The sequence below is a fragment of the Cynocephalus volans genome, chromosome 9 (assembly GCF_027409185.1).
Source record: "Cynocephalus volans isolate mCynVol1 chromosome 9, mCynVol1.pri, whole genome shotgun sequence".
NCBI lineage: Eukaryota > Metazoa > Chordata > Mammalia > Dermoptera > Cynocephalidae > Cynocephalus > Cynocephalus volans.
The window spans coordinates 135,922,181-135,946,502 of record NC_084468.1 but is presented as its reverse complement, the minus strand read 5'-3'; positions in this window follow the sequence as shown (position 1 = coordinate 135,946,502).

Genomic DNA, 24,322 nt, shown 5'->3' with positions numbered 1-24,322 from the left:
TTAGAGCAGGACCCTTTCTGATGGGCAAACTAAAAAGTTTGATGGTCCCATGGAGAAGATGTTATTCAGATCTTTACTGTTCAACTCACTAAGCCCTGCTGACACTTTAAATCAATGCTTCTAATAGAAACATAATGCAAGTCTCAAATGTAGCTTTAAATTTCCTAGTTGCCGTATTTTATGAAGTAACAAGAAACAGATAAAATTAATTTTAACAATATATTTTCTTTAACCCAATACATACAAAATATCATTTCATCATGTAAGCAACATAAAAATTATTAATGGATATTTTATATTCTATTTTTCATACTTCTCAGCTCTCCCTGCATTATGGATTGAATTGTTTCCCCCCAAAGTTTAATGTGTTGGAGGCTTGGTCCCCACTGTGACATTATTAGAGGGTGGGAAATCCTATTGTGGTTGTTGAAAAGTGAGGCCTTGGAAGGTGATTGTATTGTGAGGACTGTCCCCTCATGAATGAATTGATCCCTTGGAATAATGGGAGTGTTTCTGGTGGCTTTAAAAAGGGAGTGAATGAGGAGGTTAGTCTCTCTCTGCTCTACCATTCGGCCATGTGAGACCCCTGTGTCACTGTCACCACCACCAAAGCCTTCACCAGATGTGTTCCCTGGACTTTGGACTTCCCAGACTCTGAAACTGAAAACAATAAATTTCAATTTCTTATAAATTACCCATTTTCAGGTATTTCTGTTATAAGCAACAGAAACAGACTAATACACCTGGCTGTGGCCCTCTAGAGTTTAGAAAACATCCCAAAAAGAATTGAGAGCATTTTAGAAGCAGAGATTGGAATGTGTATGATAAATGCTTCTCTAAAAATATGTTTTCAATATTTAAAAAGACTTTCTTGTAGTTTTATTCAAATGTTGACTGACATGAGTCAACATATATATCCAAATGAAAGTAATTAAATAAAACATAAGCAAAATAGTGCATACCATATGATTTTATTTATATAAAGTCCCAAAACAGGCAAAACTAATATAGGTTGTTTTAACAGACAGGATAATGGTTACCCTCAGAGGAGGGGTAGGACTTGAAGGAGGCGAGAAGGGGCTTCTGGGATGTTGATGATATTCCGTCTCTCTATCCAAGAGCTGGTTATATGAGTGAGTTCAGCTAGTGAAAATTCATCAAGCTGTTCACATATAATGTGATTAGTGTGTGTGTGTGTGTCTGTGTGTGTGTGTATGCATCTGTAAATGCACATGTATGCGTCTGTGGATATATACATATAACTGCAATAAAAAGTTAAAATATAAAATAAGAACTTGGACTTCTTCCTTTAGTAAAATGCAGTGATTTAAGGATCAAAAAATTTGGATACAATCAGCATGCCTTTGCTGGTATCATCCCCATAGAGGATACTAACTCAAATATTGTGGCATAGAGATTTATGATGAGTAAATTTTCCTGTTTTCACTGGTGAATAAATCAAACATTAAACTTTTCTTTCACCTTACTTAATTTGAACACTAACTATGTGATTTCAAAAAATTATATTCAAAAATATATCATGAAGTAGGATCTAATAACTTGAAGTTGTGTCTGAGCGTGTGAATGAATCTTCTTCATTTCAGGATACATGTATTCCTTAGATACTAGTCTCTTCCATCTCTATCTTATCTGCACATGAAATATGCAGCACATTCCTTTGGGATCCCTAGAAAATCTGTTTCTTATAAGAAACTTGGAACCTAGCATTTAGTAGATACAACATTCAAAGAAAAATGTGATATTATAAATAAGAATCATTATTACCTTTATTTTATTATGTATGGTGCTTAAAACTTATTCTCAAATGTATAGGGCACTGCAAAGAGCCAAAAAGAAACCAAGAGGAAAATGGCATATCAGAAAATGTAAGATCAAGACTCATTGTTATCTCCCTCAAACAACTTCATTTCAATACCTCCTCTCCACCCTTACACACACCCCTCAGAATGAGTCTGACACCAAATAAAAGCAGGAGCTAATAGAAACCAAATATAGGATCTGTGATGCAGGGTGGAATAATAGAGTGCCTGTGGCTTGATTCTGCAGTTCTTCTACAAAGCAGCGTAACTCCATCCATTCAAGGGAAGTCTTACTTCAAGTCATGCCTGTTAGATAGACAATAATTTGCCTCCTGCAGCCAGCTTCAGGATAGAGCTGTAAAGGTTGTCAGCACCAAAATGGAGGCACTTATGTCAAACCCAAGCAAAATGGAGTCAGGAGGCCATGAAAGGAGGGGTCCTTGTGCAGGTATTTCCACAATAAGAACTGTTGCGAGGACTCTGAAAACCACAAAAATTTCAGATAAGAAGATTCCATGAGGACATCTCCCCAGCAACAAACAGTATCACCAATAAGTATTCACCAACTCTTGCAATAAGCTTCTGTGGCCAATGAGGTTTATTTCAAAACAACTTACGTGAACTTTCCCTTTTACCCTTAAAAGAACTTTGTCTTCTTAGTGTGTGCCTACGGCTTTCCATAGTACACATACCCCGAGTTGCAATTCCTCACTATTCCTAAATAAACTCTTTGTTTTGGAGAGTCAGTCTCTCTGCTGTTTATTTTAGATTGACAGAGCCCTCCCTGTTTTCCCAGGGTACCGCATACCTGCCTCAAGAACAACTCTCCTGTGTTTTAATGGTTAGTTTATTATCAGTCTTTTCCTCCCCATACTGTGAACTCCTGAAGGGAAATGTATTTAATATAATGCCTGGCACATAGTAAGGTGTTTCTTAATTTAATTTAACTTAAAATAATTTTACTAAAATAAGAGAAAAGCTCTAATAAATAAATGTCAAGAGACCCGATATTAAGGGTAAAGATATATTCTTAAAGTACGGAGTCACCATAAAGGTATATTTATGATGGCGAGAGTCAAAGTTTTAGTGTAAATGAGGGGGGAGAGGAAGTTGTAGACCTTTAAAACATATATAAGGCCTTATTTTTTTAAACTGCTCAAGAAGATGACTCTTAAGAGTACTTTGGAATGAGACCTTAGTATGCTGGAGAGAGTTGCTTAGATTTATCTTGCACGCTACAATGTGCTCAGCACTTGGAATAGCTCCTAGGCAGACACATGAGAAATATTTATTGAATGAATGTACAAATGAGCTAATTGTTCCAAAGCACTTCATGACAATGTCTACAATGTTCTCTGCTCTCTGAAACTCTCACCAGAAAGCTTCACAGACCAGCCCATTGTGATCACGTGGGGTGTCAGTTAAAATACAGATTCCTGAGCCCCACACCCACCTTGTCAGTCAGGGCTCTCTGGAGAAATAGAGCCAATAGGAGGGACAAAGAGACAGAGACAGAGAGAACTAGAGAGAGAAATTTTAAGGATTTGGCTCACGTGATTGTGGGGGCTGGCAAGTCCAAAGTCCATATGGCAAGCCCAGCAGGTTAGAAATTCAAGAGTTGGATCCAAAGGATGGGCCAGGCAGGTTGGAAACTTAGGCAAGTTTTCTATGTTGCAATTTTGAAGCTGAATTCACCATCTTCCAGAAACCTCCATCTTTGCTCTTAAGGCTTTCAACCAATTAGACGAGGCCCAACACCTTATGGAGAGTAATCTGCTTTACTCAAAGTCTAGTGATTTAAATGTTAATCCCATCTTTTAAAAAATACCTTCACAGCAATATCTAGACTGTTATTTAGCCAAACAACCAGGCACCATGGCCTTGCCAAGTTGACACATAAAATTAACCACCACCGATCATGGAAATTCACCTGGAAAGTTTGCTTAAAATGCAAAATGTCTGGGAGTGGGGCCCAGAGATTTGCATTTTTAACAAGCATCCCAGGTGAGTATGATTTTGATTCAAGCAGTCCATGAAATTACAGCTGGAGAAAGTGCAGCTTACATGCTCCCTGGGTGGCTTTTGAAGCACATGCTACCCACACTCTGGAATTTGAGGGCAGGAGTATGCAGTGCTATACAGCATCACAGTAAGATGGACATCACTGGTAATATTCTCCAGGGTGAGGTCGGAAAAGTAGAAACAACACCAGTTGCTCTTTTAACAGAGAGAATTTAGTACAAGGATTTGTTTAAAAAGATACTGGAGGACTGGCGAAGCAAAGGGGAACCCTGAGGTAACATATGAATAGTTACTACAGGAGGCAGCAACCAACCCTCAGGCTGGGGGAACAAAGAGAAGCAAATGGAACTATTAGAAACTGGAAGCCTGGAATAGCAATCCTGCAGAGTGAGAAACCAGACTTCCAAGGAATAGTGCTGCTTGGCTAGCACTGGTGTCTCCATGAGCAGGAGGAAGGAGCCTGTGGAGCTAGAACTCAGATCTCTGAGGGAAAGAGCGCCAGCTGTCTGGGGCTCTATCTCTGAGGAGTACATGAGCCTGATTCTGAAGTGGTGGAGGGGAAATATGGAAATGAACTAGTTGCCATTGTCAGAATGAATAGCCATTTCTAGGGCAACATTGACAGCAAGAGAAGTAAGTAGACAGGAAGGAGCAGGTCTCTTCCTCCTCCTTCACGTTGCAGACTCATTCTAGTGCCCCCTACTGGCAGAACCTAGCAGGAGCCAGCTGGCAGAGCATAAAAGCAGTTTGCAGAGTTCTAGCCCCTGTACCACAAAGCACTACATGGAAGGGTAGGTTTGGAGCTGAGAGTCAATAGCTTAATAATCAAGATATGGCTGTTGCCAAGGGAACACATCAGCAGACCACCCCAGATGAAACAACAGCATCCAAGAGAGAATAGACAACCTGGGCCATGTGGGATAAAGAATCTCTCCTGCATGGACCAGCAGATCTGTTTTCACATAACTAGAGCCAGAGCTTCAGTGCAGTGGTCCAACAGCATATATCAGCTCTAGCACTTACAAACCATAAGGCTTGATGAATTTAAGTAAATGTGAAAACAATATGATTCAGATGTGCTAGCTGTAAAGAGTAAAGCCTGGAGTTGTTCTAGAATAGTGGTTCTTAAAGGGTGGTCAATGGACCAACAGAATCAGCATTACCTGGGAACTTATTAAAAATGTAAATTCTTGGGTCTACCCAAACCTTCTAAGTCAGAAACATTGAGGGCAGGGCCCAGCAACCTGTGTTTTGACAAGCCCTCCAGGTGATTCTGATGCAAGTTTTAGATCCACTATCCTAGCCCATGTCAGTAGCATAATTCATCAAATTTCTAAATCAGAGCATCTTTCCTTATCTGCTTCCCCATACAAGGGAATCTTCTCTGGTTTTCATGTATCATTAATCATTATCCTGCCACAAACAAATGACGACTAGTCAAAGCCAAGCAGAGCATAAATTACAAAAATTTTCTGTTTCTTTTGGCTCATATGGATATCTTCCCTGTTTTTGTCTGTAATTTTTTTCAGACTTGCCCTGTAGTATAAGGACCCAACTTAAAAAATAATAATAAAGTACTGTTTTCCATTTTATTTTTAGAAATAAGTTAAGTAATTAAGTCCTTTCTGGCTCCTAAAGCAATCCAACTTTTCAGAGAACTTTAAAATGAACAAAGAAAATTCAGTTAATAGGCATGGACATAAGGGAATCAACTTACTAAAATTAAAGTCCTGGAGAGGTCACAGCATATAACCAGATTTAGGAGGATTAAGTGCATTGCTGTGCTTCTTTTCTCCAACTATCCATGTTATTTTCCATTATTAACGTTTTTCTCCACAGAAGCGCAGAGAGGATAGAGTTGATACATGAAAATGCCAGAATAAACCTAATCCCTAAAAGAGGTTTTGTAAATCAGAGGTTGTAAACTGGCCCCAGGAGCTGGATCAGGCCAGCAGACATATTTCGTTTGACCCATATGCTCTTACGTTGGTTTGTTTGTTTGTTTTTAATATTGCCGACATTTCACAATTGGCAGATTTTACATAAAAGTCCAGAATTCTGGCTTTTCTTCATCCGGCAACACTGGACCTACAGTCTCCCATGTCGAATGCAGCTGGGGCCCAACAGCAGCTGCTGCCGAGGAGGGTCGTCAATCTCCAGGCTGCCATGGCCCCCACTCTCCACTCATACGAGACTCAAACTATGCAAAGGGTTCCAACCTGGGAGGAGGGTGCGTCCTGTCCCTTTATACCAAAGAAACACCAAAAAAGAAAATGTCACGCTAACACCAGGCCTATCAAACCTCCTTTCCTGGGGCGACTCCCACCATTTGTGCAAGGCCTGCTCATTCACAAGAACCTTGCCCTTCACCACCAGCCTGGCTCTCTCTCATCCCTCCTGGCCCTTCATCCTTTCCATGGCTATTGGTACACTGCACAGATTTTTCAAGCCCTACAAAATATTTTTTAAATAAGTAATTAATTAAAAATAAAACACTTCCTTGACTCCAAGACCCTCTTGAAGCCACCATCCAGCCAGCTCCCACCCTTTTGTCTTGGATCTCTACTTTCCCACTCCCTAGCCACTCCCCAGTCTGCTGCAATCCACCTTCACGCCCAACATGCTACTGAAATTTCTCTGGCCGATGTCACTAATGGCCCCCTAATTTCCAAATCCAATGGACTTGTTCTGCTCTGTTTCCTTCTCCCCCTATCGTCATCACCCTTTTTTAACCTTCCTCATCCTTCAAGGGTCAGTTCAGGCCTCGCTCTCTCTGCTGAGCCCTCCTAGGGCCTCCGCTCGGTCAAGTGCCTCTCTGCTCTCATGTCATCCTGTTCTTGTCTCCATCACCCTCTCCACACATATCATAACTCTAGCTTATGAACATATCTTCCCCACTGAAAGGTAAAGACTGTGCCTCATTCACCTTTGTATGTAAGTGCACAGCACAATGACTGGCACACAGTCATTGTATTTAATTATTTATTAATTAATATTTGATTAATTATTTGATAAATACTTATTAATAAAGAAATAGATGCATGAACGATTGAATGAACCAAGAACTAAGGCACCTTTTAAGTTTGTTAGGAGTTAAAAGGTCCAAAATTCTTCCAGAAGAATGTTTTGTCCCAAAGCATTAGCTTTATCCAGGAGGCCACCTTCCACAATTCAAATTAAATCAGACAGGGGTAAAAAGTATGTACTTTTCTTCTTTTCTTGCTGGACATTTAAAACAGTTTGTGTTAGTAATGTTCTTTGGTATTTACTGGGATTTTAACAAGCCACCACCCCAAGATGCTTTACAGCTCCAGTTGCATATGATGGAAGTACTCAAAAAATCTCTGCACTTGAAAGGGAAAGGAAAATCACCCTAACAATGGAATCCAGAGATTTGGATTAATAGAAATAACATAAAGGAATAAGGCATAGTAATAATAAGCATGCCCACAAAGTCCTTTAGTAAGCCATTTGTTGGCTTCTGTGATGCTGGACAAGGCTAGATAGCTTCTCTACCAGAGTGGCAAAAATGGAAAATGGGGAATGAGGGTCAGGGGAGATGGTCACAGGAAAGACAGTCCATCTATGTCGGCAAGAAGGAGGGAAATGGGGAGGAAATCAGTCTTTGGTAGCAGGAAAACGTGAGTCGTGTGGCCTTCTCACACCAGACAAGTGCTGCCCTCCCATCTGGTCATTCATACATCTCAGTCATCCCCTAGCCCATGGTCATTATATGCATACATATACACACATACATAGAAGGCATGATCAGATAGAATTTCTCTGCAAGAATTTCAATACATAGACATCTCTCTAAGTCTGGGCTTGAAGACGATCCCTGGGAAGCTCCCACCTGCTGCCCACCACCTGTCCCCCTTCTCCATGTGCCTCCTAGCTTCCAGGTCACCAAGGTAGAATTTCATCCCTTTGCAATGGATGAAGGGGCTTGGTGCTGGGACTAGCTACCTATCCTAAAATATCCAAGCATTTTTTCTTTCCCTTTAAGTTCCTAGAATCCTCAAGCAGGCTCACCCCTACATCCCTTATTGTGTATCTAGAAACATCTGGATTGACTGCATGTATTCATCTTAAGCCCCTTTCCAATACACAAAGAACAGAAATATGGGAGGCATGGAGTGCCCGTGTTCCTGCTCCCTTGGCAAAGATGGACCTCACTTGTGCCTCTTCCATTCTCCTTCCTTCACTTTCCTCTGTACCTTTTCTTTCTTTCTTTCTTCCTTTTTCTTTCTCCTTCCTTCCTTCCTTCCCTTCCTTCCCTCCTTTCCTTCCCTCCCTTCCCTCCCTCCTTCCTTCCTTCCTTCCTTCCTCCCTCCCTCCCTCCCTCCCTCCCTCCTTCCTTCCTTCCTTCCTTCCTTCCTTCCTTCACTGCCAGTTGACTGAATATAGTAAGGGAGTGGAGAAGAGATCTTTAGCATCTCCAAAAAAACAAAAAAAAGGAAATATATTAATTCCTCACATGCTTTTCTCTCAACTTAAGTGCCTCGCCTCAACCATCGTGTATCAACTCTCCAAAGGAACTATGGAGGAAACTAAAAATATTTCACTGATCAATGGATGTACACATCATGTAATTTCTTTACAATTTCTTTGCAATTGTTTTCAGATATATTTAAAAACACAATTCTTAATATCTCAAATTACTGGTTCTAAGAATAGTCAATCATTTCTTAAATTAATAACAGCTTTTTAAAATGATGGTCCATCTTTAGAAGAATCTCTAATATGACAAAATAAGTAAAAACAGAAACTATAACTAAAACTGACATTTTACGTAAAAAAAAAATTTTTAAGTTGTTTCTGATTTTTCTAGTAGAGATATGAGCATCCTGGGTTTCTGGATAATGTCATCATTAACAATAACTAACATGTTCTAAGCATCTCTGTATAAAGCGCTGTGCCCTCTACTTTCTGTTTGATATCTACCTTAGTAATAAGGACATTTCACCTCAACCCCAGTTCAAGAAAATTCTAATATTCACAGATATGGAATTTGGTCTCCAACATCTCTTAGCTCCTAAAAGCAAGTGCTTAAAACAATTACATTCATCATTAGATATGTATTCTTATAGCTTAGCAGGAGAAAAGCATGGCATCCAGTGTCCCTTCAGGGCTGAGTAGGTTGTCTTGAAAGGGCAGGTTGTGATTATCACTTTGCTAGTGATGTAGGCACCAGGGCTGGCTTAAACCTCAGCTCTACCAAAACCAGCTGCCTGAACATCCAGCCCCAAGAATGTAGCTGCTTGCCCGGTGTTTTCCAAAGCCATTCTCCTCCCTCAAGACACTTAGGGGCAGAGAGTTGAGAGGCTGAAAGATTTGAGTCCAGAGAGGACTCAGACATCCTGACTTCTGGCAGCTCCACTTGCCCTGTTTTCCTACAGTCCAGATGGTGCTTAATCAGTGATGAGTGCTAGAAAATCACTTAGCATTATTGAGACTTCTCTACCACATTGTTTTCTCAGAGCAACATATACATTATCTCTGTAGCATATATTTGCATTGGGAATTTTCTGGATGTAATTACCCTTTGCAACTAATAAAATAAGATGTAATTATAGATGTACTGTTAGCAGTGCCACTTCACATTTAGGTTGATATGTTTGTGGCGGTCTGGAATCCCATATCTGAGTGCTGTTTATTACTTTAACCCACATGTGTTATTTCTGAGGATGGTGCTGCTCATGGGGAGAGCTCTCTGGGGCAGCACAATCACCCTCCTTTGGTGGCCTCTCTGCCTTCTTGGGATCTTAGCTCTTAGTTGCACTTTTGACCTTCTCCTGAACAGCTAACAGTGCGTAATTCAGCCCAAGCAGAGCCCCAGTTGCTGCCTTGAACCCAAGGTCTAGTTGCCTGACTTTAAACGTCAGTTTAGTCTCTACCAATTTAAATGAGGAGCAGAGATTTACATACAAGGACCTTGGTCAAAAATTTCAGAAATAACCCACTTATGTGACAAAGAGCTCTAAAGAACTTCTCTGCGTTTTCTACAATGAGCATATATTATTTTTTTAAAAAACAGAAAAAGCATTCAATAAGTTTTATACAAAGTCAAAAAGGGACTAAGTCCTCCCTTTAGAGACCCCTCCTTCAGGAGCCCTGAAAATGTGCACAGACTTAAGATAGGGTCCATGGACTTAAGGAGATTTTAAAGGAATTTACTTCTAGAAATTCAACTTCCTAAACTGGGTCTACCGAAAACTGTGCCTGAAGATATGGTGCACTTACTATATGCAAGTTACACCTCGGTATAAATAAATAGGTTTAAAAGAATAAATTGATGTACAGTGTTCAGAAAATAATAAATGGAAGCCCTCGCCTTGGATTTTTCTTGACTCTGACATCCTGGAAGCAGCAGGAAGTATCCTCAGCATCTGGCATATGTGTGTCTATCAAGGACGTGTACACAGAGCCTGCTGCATGAAATCCTCTAGCCTATAAAAGCAACATCACTTTAGAGACAAACCAAGCAATGTGATCTCATGGCTGCCCATCAAATGAATAAGATAAACTAGAAGCTTAGTGCACACAGGTGAGGAGGAAGTCAGAAAATCTGCCTCTAAACAAGGTCCTCATCGATGGCTCATGCCTGGAAATGGCTGAGACACCTGAAGGAAACCAGCCAGGGAAGGGAAAGATCTCACAGAGGACCAGGTAGAGGGACTGCCCAACTTAAAGAATCCTGTGGATGGAGCATCTGCCAGGGCAGCTAGCACAGTGTTTAGCAGGAATTGTGCAGAACAATCATCCTAGCAAAGGAGCCAGAGGCTATGAGGCTGTGAGCCCTGTGACCATCAGAGTGACTGGGGGCCAGGTTGCTGGAAGTGAAGAGTCCAGAGACTGTGTCCTACAGCAGGGAAATTCTGGGAAAAGTTATAAATAGGGACATAGAGTTGGAGAACAGCTTAATGATTAGGAATATCAGCCCTGACCTGATATTCCTTGACAGGAATCCCAGCCCTGCCATTCTATTCACACTTACTGCGAGACTAGGCAAGTCAAGCCCAGGTGCCTCAGTTTCCTCCCCTGTAAGACAGGATTATAATAGTAGTTACCACATAGAGTGTTGTAAAATTAAATGGAATAATTCAGGCAATGGGCTTATGACAGTGCATGGCACAGGATAAGAGGCCAGATCTGTCAGAAGTATAATTATTTGTTCCTGATTTTTGCAGGCAGAGGAAAATGTCACATAGAAACTAAAGTTTTCTCTCAATCCCAGCTCAGAGGCAGAATTATAAAAATGGAGAGAGCTATCTAGCTGTAAGTTTATACTCATATTAACATTTGATGTATTTTCTTCTAGTATTTTCCAATAAGCTCTAGTGTCCTATAGTACTATTGGGTGACTATAATTAACGATACTTTCTTGTCTATTATCAGATAGCTAGAAAAAAGGATTTGATTATCCTCAACACAAAGAAATGATAAATGTTTGAGATGATAAATATGCTGAGTACCCTGATTTGAACATTACACACTGTATACATGTATCAAAATATCAGTCTGTACCCATAAATATGTACAATTTTACATGTCAATTAAAAAATAATAATGAAAAATGCTAAAAATAAATAAATAAATGAAGCGAGCTGAGGGTGAGAGGATGGGCCAAGCAGGGATAGTGACGAAATAAAATGTCAAATGTCTTTCATGCTTCTCTTCCCCAGAATGCCACGTGGACCAGTCAGCACCCTGCATCCTCACAGATGACAGCAAGTCTAAGGAGGGAGGCTGTGGACAAAGGAGCATCAAAGGACCCCAGGGAACAGTTGGCACCCAGATGTAGATGAGATAGCTCATGTTGTATTCAATGTATATGAATACCTAGCTTGGCCAAATATGAATTTATTCAGATATATTTTATATTTTTTTCATGCATTTATTTATTCAATAAGCATGTGCTAAGCATCAATCACATGCCAAAGACTGTGTGAGGTGCTCAGGATACAAAGATTTTAAAAGCACACACATACACAGGTCCTGCCCAATAGGAGAGTACCTTCTAATAGTGAATGAGCCCAGACAGGCATTAACAAACTGATCCTGAGCTTTCAGAAGTTTAACATAACTAAGGATTATTTCTCACTCATGCTGGCGGGGTGGGAGAAGGCTGACAGGAGGGGAGAGAGGATCTGCTGCACACAGTGTCTCAGGGACCAAGGCTGACAGATGCTCCACATCTCAACACTTCCCAAAATCCTAGAGCAGTGGGAGAGAGAGGTGGAGGAGAGCTTCACACAGATGCTTGAATGCTTGAGTCTGGAAGTGACAAGCATCCCCTCTGAGTCAGCACAGGGCCCTGCCCAGCTACAAAGGGCTAGGAAGTATGAGGGGCACGTGGATATCTCATGAGCCATAGCATCTCTGGCATAAATAGGGAAGCAGAAGAACAACACTCCTTAAATAGGACTCGAACATTGTCTGCTATCTCAGAGGGGACAGGGAATAGGCAATGTCCCTGGAAGAACCATGGAGGGGAGGACCAGAGGTCACAGGGAAGAACAGAAGCCTCCTAAAGGGGACAGATCAGAACTGATATACTCTCCTTAAGAAAAGCAACATAAAAGATACTCCGCCCAGTCAATGTTAGACATTCGTTGAGAGTGCTGAGCAAGCAAGTGTTCTCTCTACTACCACGTTGAAATCCTTACTCCAGAACGTCACAGAACTTCTTCATTCGTAGATCTTCACATCACTTACCCAAGTAAGGCTCATTGTGTAAGATTATGTGCATTTTTGAGAAGCTCTGGAAAACATACTGTTTGTATGTCAAATAATGCCTTTAACTTGCTGTTCAAACAAGCCCTTTGCTTTGGGGACAGTTAATACCTGCCCTGCCTACCTCTCAGAAGGAAATGTGGCAATAATGAGGCCACTAATGCAGAAAATACAAAATCTTATGAAAACATATGCTGTAACTGTTGATAAGTCATTTTGGTTTGTTTACATAAGCCACAGATAAGGAAATATGAGGTCTTACTGAGCCAAGCAATGTCATTTCCACAGAGACATATGCATCTTCCTATTGCTGTGTGTGTGTGTGTGTATGATAAAATATATATAACATAAAAATTATTATTTTAACCATTTTTGTGTATCAGAGTAGTGGCTTTAAGTATAGTCATACATTGTGGTGTGCAACCATCAAAACTCTCCTCCTCCAGAACTTTCCATCATCCCAAACTGAAAATCTGCACCTGTTAATCCATTACGTCCTCCCCAGCCCCTGGTAACCACTAATCTACTTCCTGTCTCCTCCTCTTTATTCAGCAAATATTTATTGAGCACTCACTGTGCTCTGGAGATATATCTGTGGGCCCAGTAGAAATGACCCTTGCCCTCGTGGAGCTTACATTGTGTAACTGGGAATGCACACAAAAACTTCAATAAGGAGACTGTTACAGCATTTTGCAGGAACAAATACATGGAAACAGTAATATATTTTCTATCTTTTCCATCTTTTGAGGAAAAGAGAGTACCAGTGAATCTTTTCCTACCTCTAAGATTGAGTAGTTGATAGAACCAGGATGAGAATGGTACCTGTCTGACATGAAAACCCAAGCTTCCTCGCCCATACAGCTCTGGGTCTCCAGGAAAGTGGGTGATTCTTGGCAGGCAATTTGTACCCCTCTAAAAGGGGATCGTGGTATCTGTGCAAGCCCATGGAATAAATAATTTCAGGTATCCTTCCCATGTCCCCCAAACCATGACCTCTACTACTTTATCCTCCAGTAGCCTAGCTTTGTAATAACTGACCACAGGGGTGTTCCATGCTTTCCTCTGATCTTTTCTGATCAGGTCCCCACCACTCCATAGCCAGATGAACTTTGTCATGAACTTATAGAGAAAATGAAAGTGTTTCAAAGGATCAAAGTTCAAAATGAGATAGCACATCCCATTCTAACAGATCCCATTAGGGAATATATTTCCCAGAGCTTTCTCCTCATAGCCACTGAGAGGCTCTCTTGAATTAGGCAGGGTTTCCCATTCCCAACACAATAACAGTGACAGGCACTGGGCTTCTGGTTTTTTGTTACACATCTTTGAAAAAACTTAAGTCATTCTTCAGTGGAAGAAAACCAGTATGTACAATCCTGCTAACGTTTAGCACTCTGAGGCAATAACGTACTGGCTAGTGTTCTTCTGAGTCTGAAATGTCCCAGATTTGTTTCTTAAATGTAGTCCCTAAATGAGGAAACTTTGGATCCTGAGCTGCAGGTATTTATCAGGTTACTGGTTTTTTTTTTTAACCATAAATCTGACCACGAGTAAATGTTTTCTAAGGAGCACAAGCCATATGAAAATGACCTTCCTGACTGTTAGGTTGTCCAGCACTTAAACAGATGCCCCACACAGTGTACTAGCAACAAACAGCCAGAGGTCTCCTGGAGTGTTTGCTCCCACTGGGAAACAAGAACATTTTCACTGTATTTACATGATAAAGAGACAAAGTATTGAGGACAAAAACAAAATAATAATAAAATTCGATCTCATAGAAGCCTTAAACCACATGTCATTAACCTTTCTCCATAATCTCTTTTGAGTTCCACATCTTTTATAGGCCATTCATTAAACAGTTAACAATGTTTTTCCCACAGGGTAGTGGGATTTGGAGGAATATTTGCTTTCTTCTTTTATCTTTACCCTTTCAGATTTTTTTTTTAATTTTCTACAATAAGCATGTATCATATTTGTATGAAAAAATAAACAATAAAATGAAAATTATTTCTTTCATAAGAATAGGGCATATGAGAATGAAAAAATTTTATTCAAAAATTAAAAGTGAGCAAGTAAATTAACCTGCTCTTTTTTCTATCTCTCATCCAATAGAAAAGCATGTGATAAGCTGGTAAAATTACTAAATTCTTTTTTGTGAATTATGAAAATCCACGGAATGCTAATTGACACAACACATAATCATCATGAACATTTCTAGATCAGGTAACAGAAACACCTGACAGCATTTTCTCCTCTGGCAGATTTTAGCTAAAACTCCATTGATTACTAAGTTGAAAGGCATAGCAATGATTTTTTTAAATAAAGAAAATTCAAATGAAATGCACCTCTAATAATCTAGTATTCAAGGATAAATACTTCCTATATTTTAAAAAAAATTTGTTACTGTCGACCACAAAGATAATAATAAAAACGTCAATCCCCTGCCACAGCATAGCTCTTTGACCTCATGTAATTGCCACTATTCTCACACACAATCTTCCAAAGAAGAAAGTGAAATCCATCTGGAAGTGCACCCACCCTGTTCTCCTCCCGACTGCTCTCTGCTGCTGCTTCTGTATTAACCCAGCTTCTTGTGACACCCTCAAAACTCTTGTCCTGGGACCGTGACTGCAACCCACCCTTACCCTCCCTGCCTTAGGAGAAGCCTGGCCAGTCCTTGAGAAACGGCTTCCCTGCCTCCCTCTCACGTGCAGGCTGCAAATTCTTCTCCAGCTTCAAGGTCAAGGCTAGGAGATAGGGTGTGCTATCTTTCTTATTCTCTGATACCACTTCCAGATCATTCCTCCTCAAATTTCCTGAGAAAACCTCAATCCTCTTCATCCTTGTCGTTGTTATCTGCCATATTTCCCAGTCCCTCCCCTCACTCGTTTAATGCTTCAGCACCTGACCCTTGTCTTCCTCCCAACCTGCAAGTACTTCCACACTATGGAAGTCTCAAACTCCATCCTAGCCTCTCAGTTCCTTGACATGCCTGCTCCTTGGGAGTTCATGGCTAATGAGAGATTTTACTAGACAGTTTATCAAGTCTGATCATCTTGAGAAGGCAGTCATACTGATGGAGAAATAACTATCTTTATTTGTGGTCACTCCACCTCTGAAATATTCCATTCAGACTTCCTGCTGTCTTCCCACAATCTCCTGCCCTAGTTCTCTCACTCAGTTACTCCCAGCACACCTACCTATCAGCCCTGCCTGTCATGTCAGCCTCGGTTCTATCATCTGACCACTCTTGCCAATATCATCAACTCATTTGCCCAACTGGCCTTCCACCCCCTCTCCCTGGAAAAGCCCAGCTCTGTGTACATCCACCATTCCACCTCTCCACCTCTCCATGCCACATCTATGCTGCTCAGCACTGCTAGGGACCAAACTGGTAAGTTAACATGAAAATAATAACAACAATAATGGAAAATATTTATGAAGTGATTACTACCTAGCAGACACTGTGCTAAACGCTTTACATGTGTTATCTCACTTAATCCTCACAACCACCCCATAAACAACCCAGTGTACTAATATTATCTCCCTTCCATGAAGAAACTGAGGGTCAGAGACATTACAATACTTGCCCAAAGTCACCCACGTAGTGTCAGAGTAGGGATTCAGAGGGACTTGCATCCAGGCATGTCTTATCTCAGAGCCTGTGCGCCTTACCACCCAGCTTGGCATCACTGCTTCATCTCCATCAGCCCTCCAGGACTGTTCCTCTCATGACATGGAAGTTGTGCCAAGTCATCATTCTCTTCAGACCTCCCACTTCTAACCCCCACCTCCCACCTGAAGCTGGGCTTCTCAGTCCCTGCTTCACAGAAAAAGTAAGAGCCATCCTAAAAGACAGCACTGCCTCTGCTTCCCATGGTCAACCCTGTGAAATTAGCATCCTATCCTTTCATCCTTTCCTCCCCCTTTTCAAGGCTGATGTCTCCACTTCTGCCTGAATCCCAATCCCCCCAGTTCTCAGGCACTTGCCCTACTGACTGCCCATCCTCTGCTGTACCTTTAATTCTGACCTTAACTACTCACTCCCATTAGGACTCCTTCTCACCTGCATTCTCTACTACACAACTTCTTTCACCTGCAACAATGTTATTACTCTCCTTCACTGGCTGGGAATCACAGTCTGCCACTTCCTGCAAGAAGTCTTGCATCAACTCCTGTGTGCTGCGGACAACCCCTTGCACTCCCTGCCACCACACTCCAAGCTTCCATCGATGGGCATCTGCTCCATGGCTTACCTCCAGGCTTCCCACTAGATGGCGAGCTCCATGAGGGCAGGATCGTGTTCAGTGTAATATTCTCAGCCCTGACATAGTGCTTGGTGCAAAGCAGGCACCCAAAACATGTACTGAGTGAATCAATAAATAGATTAATAGAGGCAGGGAGAGGCAAGGCAATAAAGAACTTTAAACTGGGCAGAACATTTAGACTTTTGAAATAAGAAAAAATGAGTCATTAAAGTTTTTTAGCAAAAGAATGAAACAATAAAAGCTGAGGGTTTTATTTTGTTTTATAAGATTAGTCTTGTGTCTTTGGAATAAAATGAAATGCAGAGACTAGAGTTCGGAGGCCAACTAAAGCAATAATACAAGCATGAAGTAACAAATGCCTAATCTAGGATTATAGTAATAGAAATAAAACCATATTTTCAAAAAATTCAATAAGACTTCCTGACAAAATCAGTATGTGGGCTGAATGCAACCAGATAAGTCAAAGTAACTCCATCTACTTCCCAATTCTATTGTCCATAAATTACTAAGAGAGTGTAAGGTGATATGGACACTATAAAATAGTTTTGTAAAAGGCGAAAGATTTATGCGATCTGAAGAGAAACCAGAGTATGTATAAAATAGTTTTGGTTACTTGCCTAAAAGTTATTTAACCTGTCATATTCATTTAACATATCCTATGAACTGAGCATGTCGCCTTGGATACGGTAGATGCTGATTGAATAGATGAATGAATTTATATTTCTCTTTTCTTGCCTTATATCACTTTCTACAAGGTAGGAAATATATAATCATATATATATATAGTTTTAGATATATAATGGTATGTGTGTGCTTACTATGCACATATATGATATGTGTGCACATATATGCATATATGATTATACACACATCCCTGTCTCTTCTAATGTATTTTTTTTTCAATACACAAAGGTCATAATACGCACATAGGACAAAATCTTTTCCTTGGATTTACCCAGTCAAATATTAATCTCTTCTTAACAATCCTTGCTCCAAATCTTTTTCTATCTGACTTACTAGTGATATGCATTTTTCTTCCTAAAGATATTATGATCTGAATATATTTTGTTAGAGAAAATATGCAAATGGTCAATAAGCACATTAAAAGGTACTCAACATCGTTAGTAATCAGGGAAATGCAAATCAAAACCACAATGCGATACCACTTCACATCTTCTAGGATGACTTTAATCCAAAAAATAGATAATAACAAGTGTTGTCAAGGATGTGGAGAAACTGAAACCCTCATATACTGCTGGTGGGAATGTAAAATGGTGCAGTCACTTTGGAAAACAGATAGTAGTACCTCAGGAAGTTAAACATAGAGTTATTTAACACAGCAATTCCACTCCTAGGTACATATCCAAGAGAAAGAAAACATACATACACAAAAAAAACAAAAACTCCATATACAAATGTTTATAGTAGTATTAAATATAATAGCCAAAAGATAGAAATAGCTTAAATGTTTATCAACTGATGAATAGATAAATAACATGTAGTATATCCATACAATGAAATATTATGTGGCCATAAAAAAGAATGAAGTACTGATACATACTACAAATAGATGAAGGTTGAAAACATCATGTTAGGTAAAAAAAGTCAGTCACAAAGGACCACATATTGTATGATTTCTTTTATAAGTACTATCCAGAACAAGCAAATCTATAAAAACAGAACATAGATTAGTGGCTGGGGGAGGGAGGATTAAGGGGTGGTGATGGCTAAAGGGTTTCTTTTGGGGGTAATGAAAATGTTCTAAAATTAATTGTGGTAATAGATTGCACAACTCTGTGAATACATTAAAAACCATTGAACTGTACACTCTAAACTGAGTGGATTGTTTGGCATATGATTTATATCTTAATAAAGGTGTTACAAAAATATTACTAAAGTGGCACTCTTTCATAGGCTCGTTTATATGGAAAAAAAGGAGCAAAGAAAATGAGGAGGAAGGTGTCATTTTCAGTGGTGGAAGGTTAAGCTCTTTATACCAATTGACTGTTTTTCAGGAAACAAATCAGAAAAGTAACATATGTAGCATTAATCAAGGACAGTTTGAATATTGCCAACAATATTTTCTTTTTGCCTCCACTTAGGAGGCAAAATTTTTAATTTTGAGTTAAATGGAAATATCTTTGTCTATCATTTTACTGAATTTTGATTCACCTACTCTGTTCAAAGGGAAATGAGAGTGTCAAGGACAGGAAAAATGTGGCTGCTCTAATTTAGAAAATACCGAGATAAAGATTCTTTCCTTGGGAGGGAAAAACTAAAAGACCTCAATTCGTTCTTCTCTGAGATCCCATCCAAACTCCATTTTCTCATTTATAAAATGTGGAGGAGAGCATTTAATGAGTTACCGTAATACCTCCTAATTCCAAAATTCTATGGCTATGGCACAGAATTAAACCACGGAATATGTATAAGAATTGTGGTCTTACCTATGATGATTAGACGACATACTTCAAGATTTCCCAAGTACTCAGAAACCTCATCTGAGTTAGCATCCTCTACACTGACTCTTTTATCTGAAATAGGTAAGAATAGGAAAAATTCAACTCAGCGCAATTGCTAATCCTACTCTCTGTAATACCAACTAATGATCAGGGTGTGTGGTTAAGCCTGAATTGTTTCAATCACTAAATGAATAGAAACAATCACAAAAGATTCTCTCTCAAATCATCTGATCTGTTCAGGCCTAGAAATTGGGATTGGCAAATTTCTTTCAAATATTATATTTTCTAATGGAATAGGGATTCTGCAAGGAATTTTTCAGGCCAAAGTAATACATTTATTTTTCCCCTTAATAAATTTAGACAAGATGGGATATTCGAAATAGGAAAAGGACTTTGGGACAAGGATGGAATGCAAATTGGCTTCTTAGCTCTGGAGCTAGGAAGCAAAATTCCAAGTACTGGAAACCCAAAGATGTGGTAGTCCATTGGGGAAGCATAGCTCTGTAATAGAGGAAGCTAGAAAAGAAACAATAATAGAAAACCTAATGAGTTACCCAGGAATTTGAAATACTGAACAGTGGGTAGAAATTCAGAGAATTTAAATTGGGATGGAGTGAAAATGTACTTTATCTCTTTCAAATAAAAAAATAATTGTTTGAAAGACCCAGGCTATCTGGGCAAAGTACTAAAATATGCTAATTCATTCATAGCTTAGTGTTAGAGGTTCACTCTGTCATTCTTAATCCCACATAAACTAGTTTCTGCCTCACCCCATAAGTAATGAGCAAACCAGTCTTAGAAGATGAAAAGGGTTGGGTCCACTCAGACTGGCTCAGATAGTTTTCCCTGTAAATTGAGGTTGGCTTTTATGGAGAAGGCACATAAAAATTAGACTTCTCTCTTTAATCCATACTATCAATTTTACTTTAATGTAAGTAGGCCTTGACATTGACTTTATGTACACTTCAGCTCTATTCCATCTGGACTTGTAAAGTTTTTCTGTGTAAGACAGCAAAATGCCCGGTTTCATGCTTAAAAAATTAATTTCAGTAAGGAAAAATAAGGAAGACTGAAAATAGCACTATACATATCATACTGTTTGTGAACAGGGAAAGGAAAGGTGGAGGAGGTGGGCAGGAAAAATCTATTTGCCAGTTGTTTTAACATGTCAGGCTTTTCTCAAACTTTCTAAAATGGTCTTTTGATAAGATTTGACTCATGGTGTAGAACTTGTAACTGGAATGACAGTGACCTCCTGTTTGTGATTTATAAGAGACTACTGTGACTACTTCAGACAATCTATGTACAAGACAATAAATTAAACAGAAGCCCATCAAAGTATGTGACTCTTCGATCTGAATTTCCAGAAACTTCCACAAATGGGAATCGGTTTAGAAATCATTTCAAATGGCAATGTGAATTTCATGGAAGCAAAGTAAGTATACTGTCCCACACTCTCCTTATGAGGGCAACTATGTTATACCATAACATTTTTCCTGTTTAACTTATATTATATGTAGTGAGTATAATTTATGGCAAAGACAATGTAAAGGAATTCAAACATTCAATAAATTTACAAGGAAAGATAGAAAAAAAAAGAATGAAAACTCTCAGACTCAAATTGAAACTGCATTATTTCTGTCTACAAACATGCCAATAAAATGCATGCCCTAAAAAACACTAAGAAAAAGACTACAAAGGTCGTGAAAAAACAGGAATCACGGATATCCATGGTGCCTTAAGGAAAAAAGGAACCTTTGTTGGGTCTTACTAAGTGTCCACTACCCTACATATATTATATGGCTCAATCCTCCCTGTGACACTCCCTGTTTCACAGCTGATGACACCAAAGTTCAGAGAGGCCACGCACTCTGTCCAAGGTCCACCCAGCTGGAAAACTAAGCCAGATTTTGAATATGAATCTCTATTGCTGCATAGTCCAGGCTATTAAATTACCCTCCATGAGATACCTTGTGCTTTTATAAATTCAAAAAGGAAATATGCTCAGCATTCGTCCTCCTTTGCTTCCTATCTTCTTCTGAAAAGGACCATCTCACCTGAGTATAGCAACAATCCAGGTACAAATGAATTTAAGTTAACTCCCATCCCTCAGACTAAAATAAACTCTGCAATGTCCACAAATTGCTTTTGGAAATATACTATTGTATATGGAACAGACATACCTGAGATAATGCTAGTTTTCCATTAACTTAATATATTCAGTGGTGTTCATAAAAGGGAGAATGCATCAAATATGAAGCTCCTTAAGCTTCATTTCTTTCAAAAATGGCAGCTTCATTAACTATGCTTTTTAAAACTTTTTTCCCCAGAAGCTTTACTCATTTAATCTTGATAACAACCCAACAGGTACAATGGATACCATCTAAGATATGAGTTGCACTATATTCATTGCTATTATATATGGGCAAGGTATGACCTTACTACACAAATGTTAATAAATATTTAATTGGCATATTAACTGTTTGGATAAATGGATTATACCAAACATTTGGAACTGGTTATCTAACGTACAAGAGACTCTCAATTCACCATTTCCAGTGTGGGATAGCCACTGAGCCAATCTGCATTCCTCCCCTAAAAAATTGACTGTTTTTTATTTGTTTTCCATTCTTAAATTCATTTAAAACTTTTTTTTTCTTTGAAGGTTCACTGAGCATAAGAAACAGCACTACAAAAACAAAGAATCCCACAAGGACCCACAGTTGGACAAAGAATAAAAGGCAGTACCACTAGAAATAATCTATAAAAATATCACATATTAGTAGACATAAATCCTTGGCTGCTGTGAGGAAAATGGAGTTGGTTCACTCAGACCCTCTTGCCTCATATCTGGCTGGGTGTGAGTCAGCATATCCATTGTAAATGAGTTATGTAAGAGTAGTGTTAGTGCACATGTGTGCCCATGTACCCATCTGTACTGACAGCTGGGCTGTATTCAAGGGCTTGACCCTTTGGATCTCTACTTGGAAGTATCAGCAGTGGCTGGTAGGTCACCGACCCCTGTGTAGGTCACCAAACCCTGTGGGAACAAGCCATGTGGCAGGAATTATTAGATTTAGGACAGAAAAAGGAAGTAACTCTTTTCCTTGTCACAGGACATTCCCCCTTATCCAGTCCGGGCAATGATGAAGCTGATGCGCTGGCTAAGGTAAGATGGCTGGAGAGAGCTCCAGCAACTGACGTAGCCCAATGGTTACATCGACAGATGCAGCATGCTGGCAGCAAAACCATGTGGATGGCTGCGCAAAGGTGGGCCCTACCTATACCATGGGAAGATATGGTAAACGTGCGTCATGTTTGTCCAGTATGTGCTCAAGAGAGTCCACACCCCCAATGGGTACTGCATACTGATGGACAGATAATTCGAGGAAGGGTGCCCCTGACTCGATGGCAAGTGGATTTTGTGGGACCACTTTCCACATCAGAGAATTTCAGGTACATTTTCATAGCTGTTGATACAGCTACAGGAATTCTGTTTGTGTGGCCCTGCAAGGCCCCCAGACATGGTCGATCCCTGGTCATAGAGAGTGATAATGGAACCCACTTTACTGGACATGAAGTACAGAAGTGGGCTTCCCAATTGTTTATTCAGTGGAAACTACAAGTGTCGTATTAACACCAGGCAGCAGGAATGATTGAATGGTACAATGGTCTTTTGAAAAAGGGATTAAGACTGTCCGCCCAACCCCATCCCTAAAGGGGTGGACGTGGCAGTTGTGGATGACGGTCAGGATCTTAAACAAAAGACCCCACAAGGGCAGGCCCTCTCCAGTGGAGGCTCTGCTGCATAGAGCCGCAGTATCTATTCAACTGCAGGTTAATACTAAAGATGAGCTTCTGAAACCTGGATGTGATAAGAACGGAAACATTCTCTTGCCAGCCCCCACCTGTTTGCAACAGGGACAAACAGTACAATGGAAATGGCCATGGAAAATAGAAGCCCCACATGTACATTTGAGTAGGCTTAATTGGACCTTGCGGGAGAGGATGAGAGGAAGATTTACAAGTCTCCCCTTGAGTAACAAGTACTTGGCCTCCCCAAATAAAGGTAACATGGCCTGGAACAGATAAATGTTCCATTCTGAAGGGTACGTTTGTTTTGTCCTTGTGGCCAATTATGAGTTACCCTATATTGTTACATGTAGAACCTACAAATACCACAGTTTTAGCTGATAAGGTGTGGTATCACAAACCACATAAGGCTCCTGTGCCTGCAACTATCCTCTCTCAAGACAGTAAATTGGCATGTATTTTACCAGAGGGGCAAGAGCTTCCCCTCTTGGTGCCACTAACTCTTTTGTCTTTCTGCCCATAGTCATGTAGCCACAAACACCATAGTTGACTGGACACATACATATGCACGTGTGGCCAATGTCTCTGCTTGCTGGTTGTGTACCGAATTCCCCACCAGCATGGCTGCAGGATTCCCATGGAAGATTGTTCCCATGACAACCACTAACTGGACCTGATTTCTGTGGAACTTTTCACGTACCGCCATCTGGAACAGTACTACACAACATATTGTGAAAGGCGTGAAGACCCACCTGAACGTTAGTAAGCCCTGGGGTGGTTGCAGTGTATGGGATGGGTTTTCTTGGGGAGCAGCTGACAGGGTAGAGTTTCAGGGTCTGGCTGATGAGTGTGTTGAATGTACCATGGGTGCAGAAGTTATGGGCTGAACTCCACTCCCCAATGTCAAACAATAGTATCTGAGACTGAGTATAGTAGACCCAAGGGAACAGTGATATCAGTACCACAGGGAACATTATGGGTATGTGGGACTCACGGGTGGCCATATCTTCCACACAACTGGACAGGTTGTGGAGCACCCCTTATTTACCAGACCCTCTAACTAGGACTCTGTTAAAGCTAGATATAGGGTGAAACGCACTTCTGGTGGGGTATTATCCATTAGCTTTGTTTTCGCCACAAGGAGCAGCTTTAGTGTCTGAATGGCAAATAACTGCTTTAGCGGATCACATTGCCAGATCTC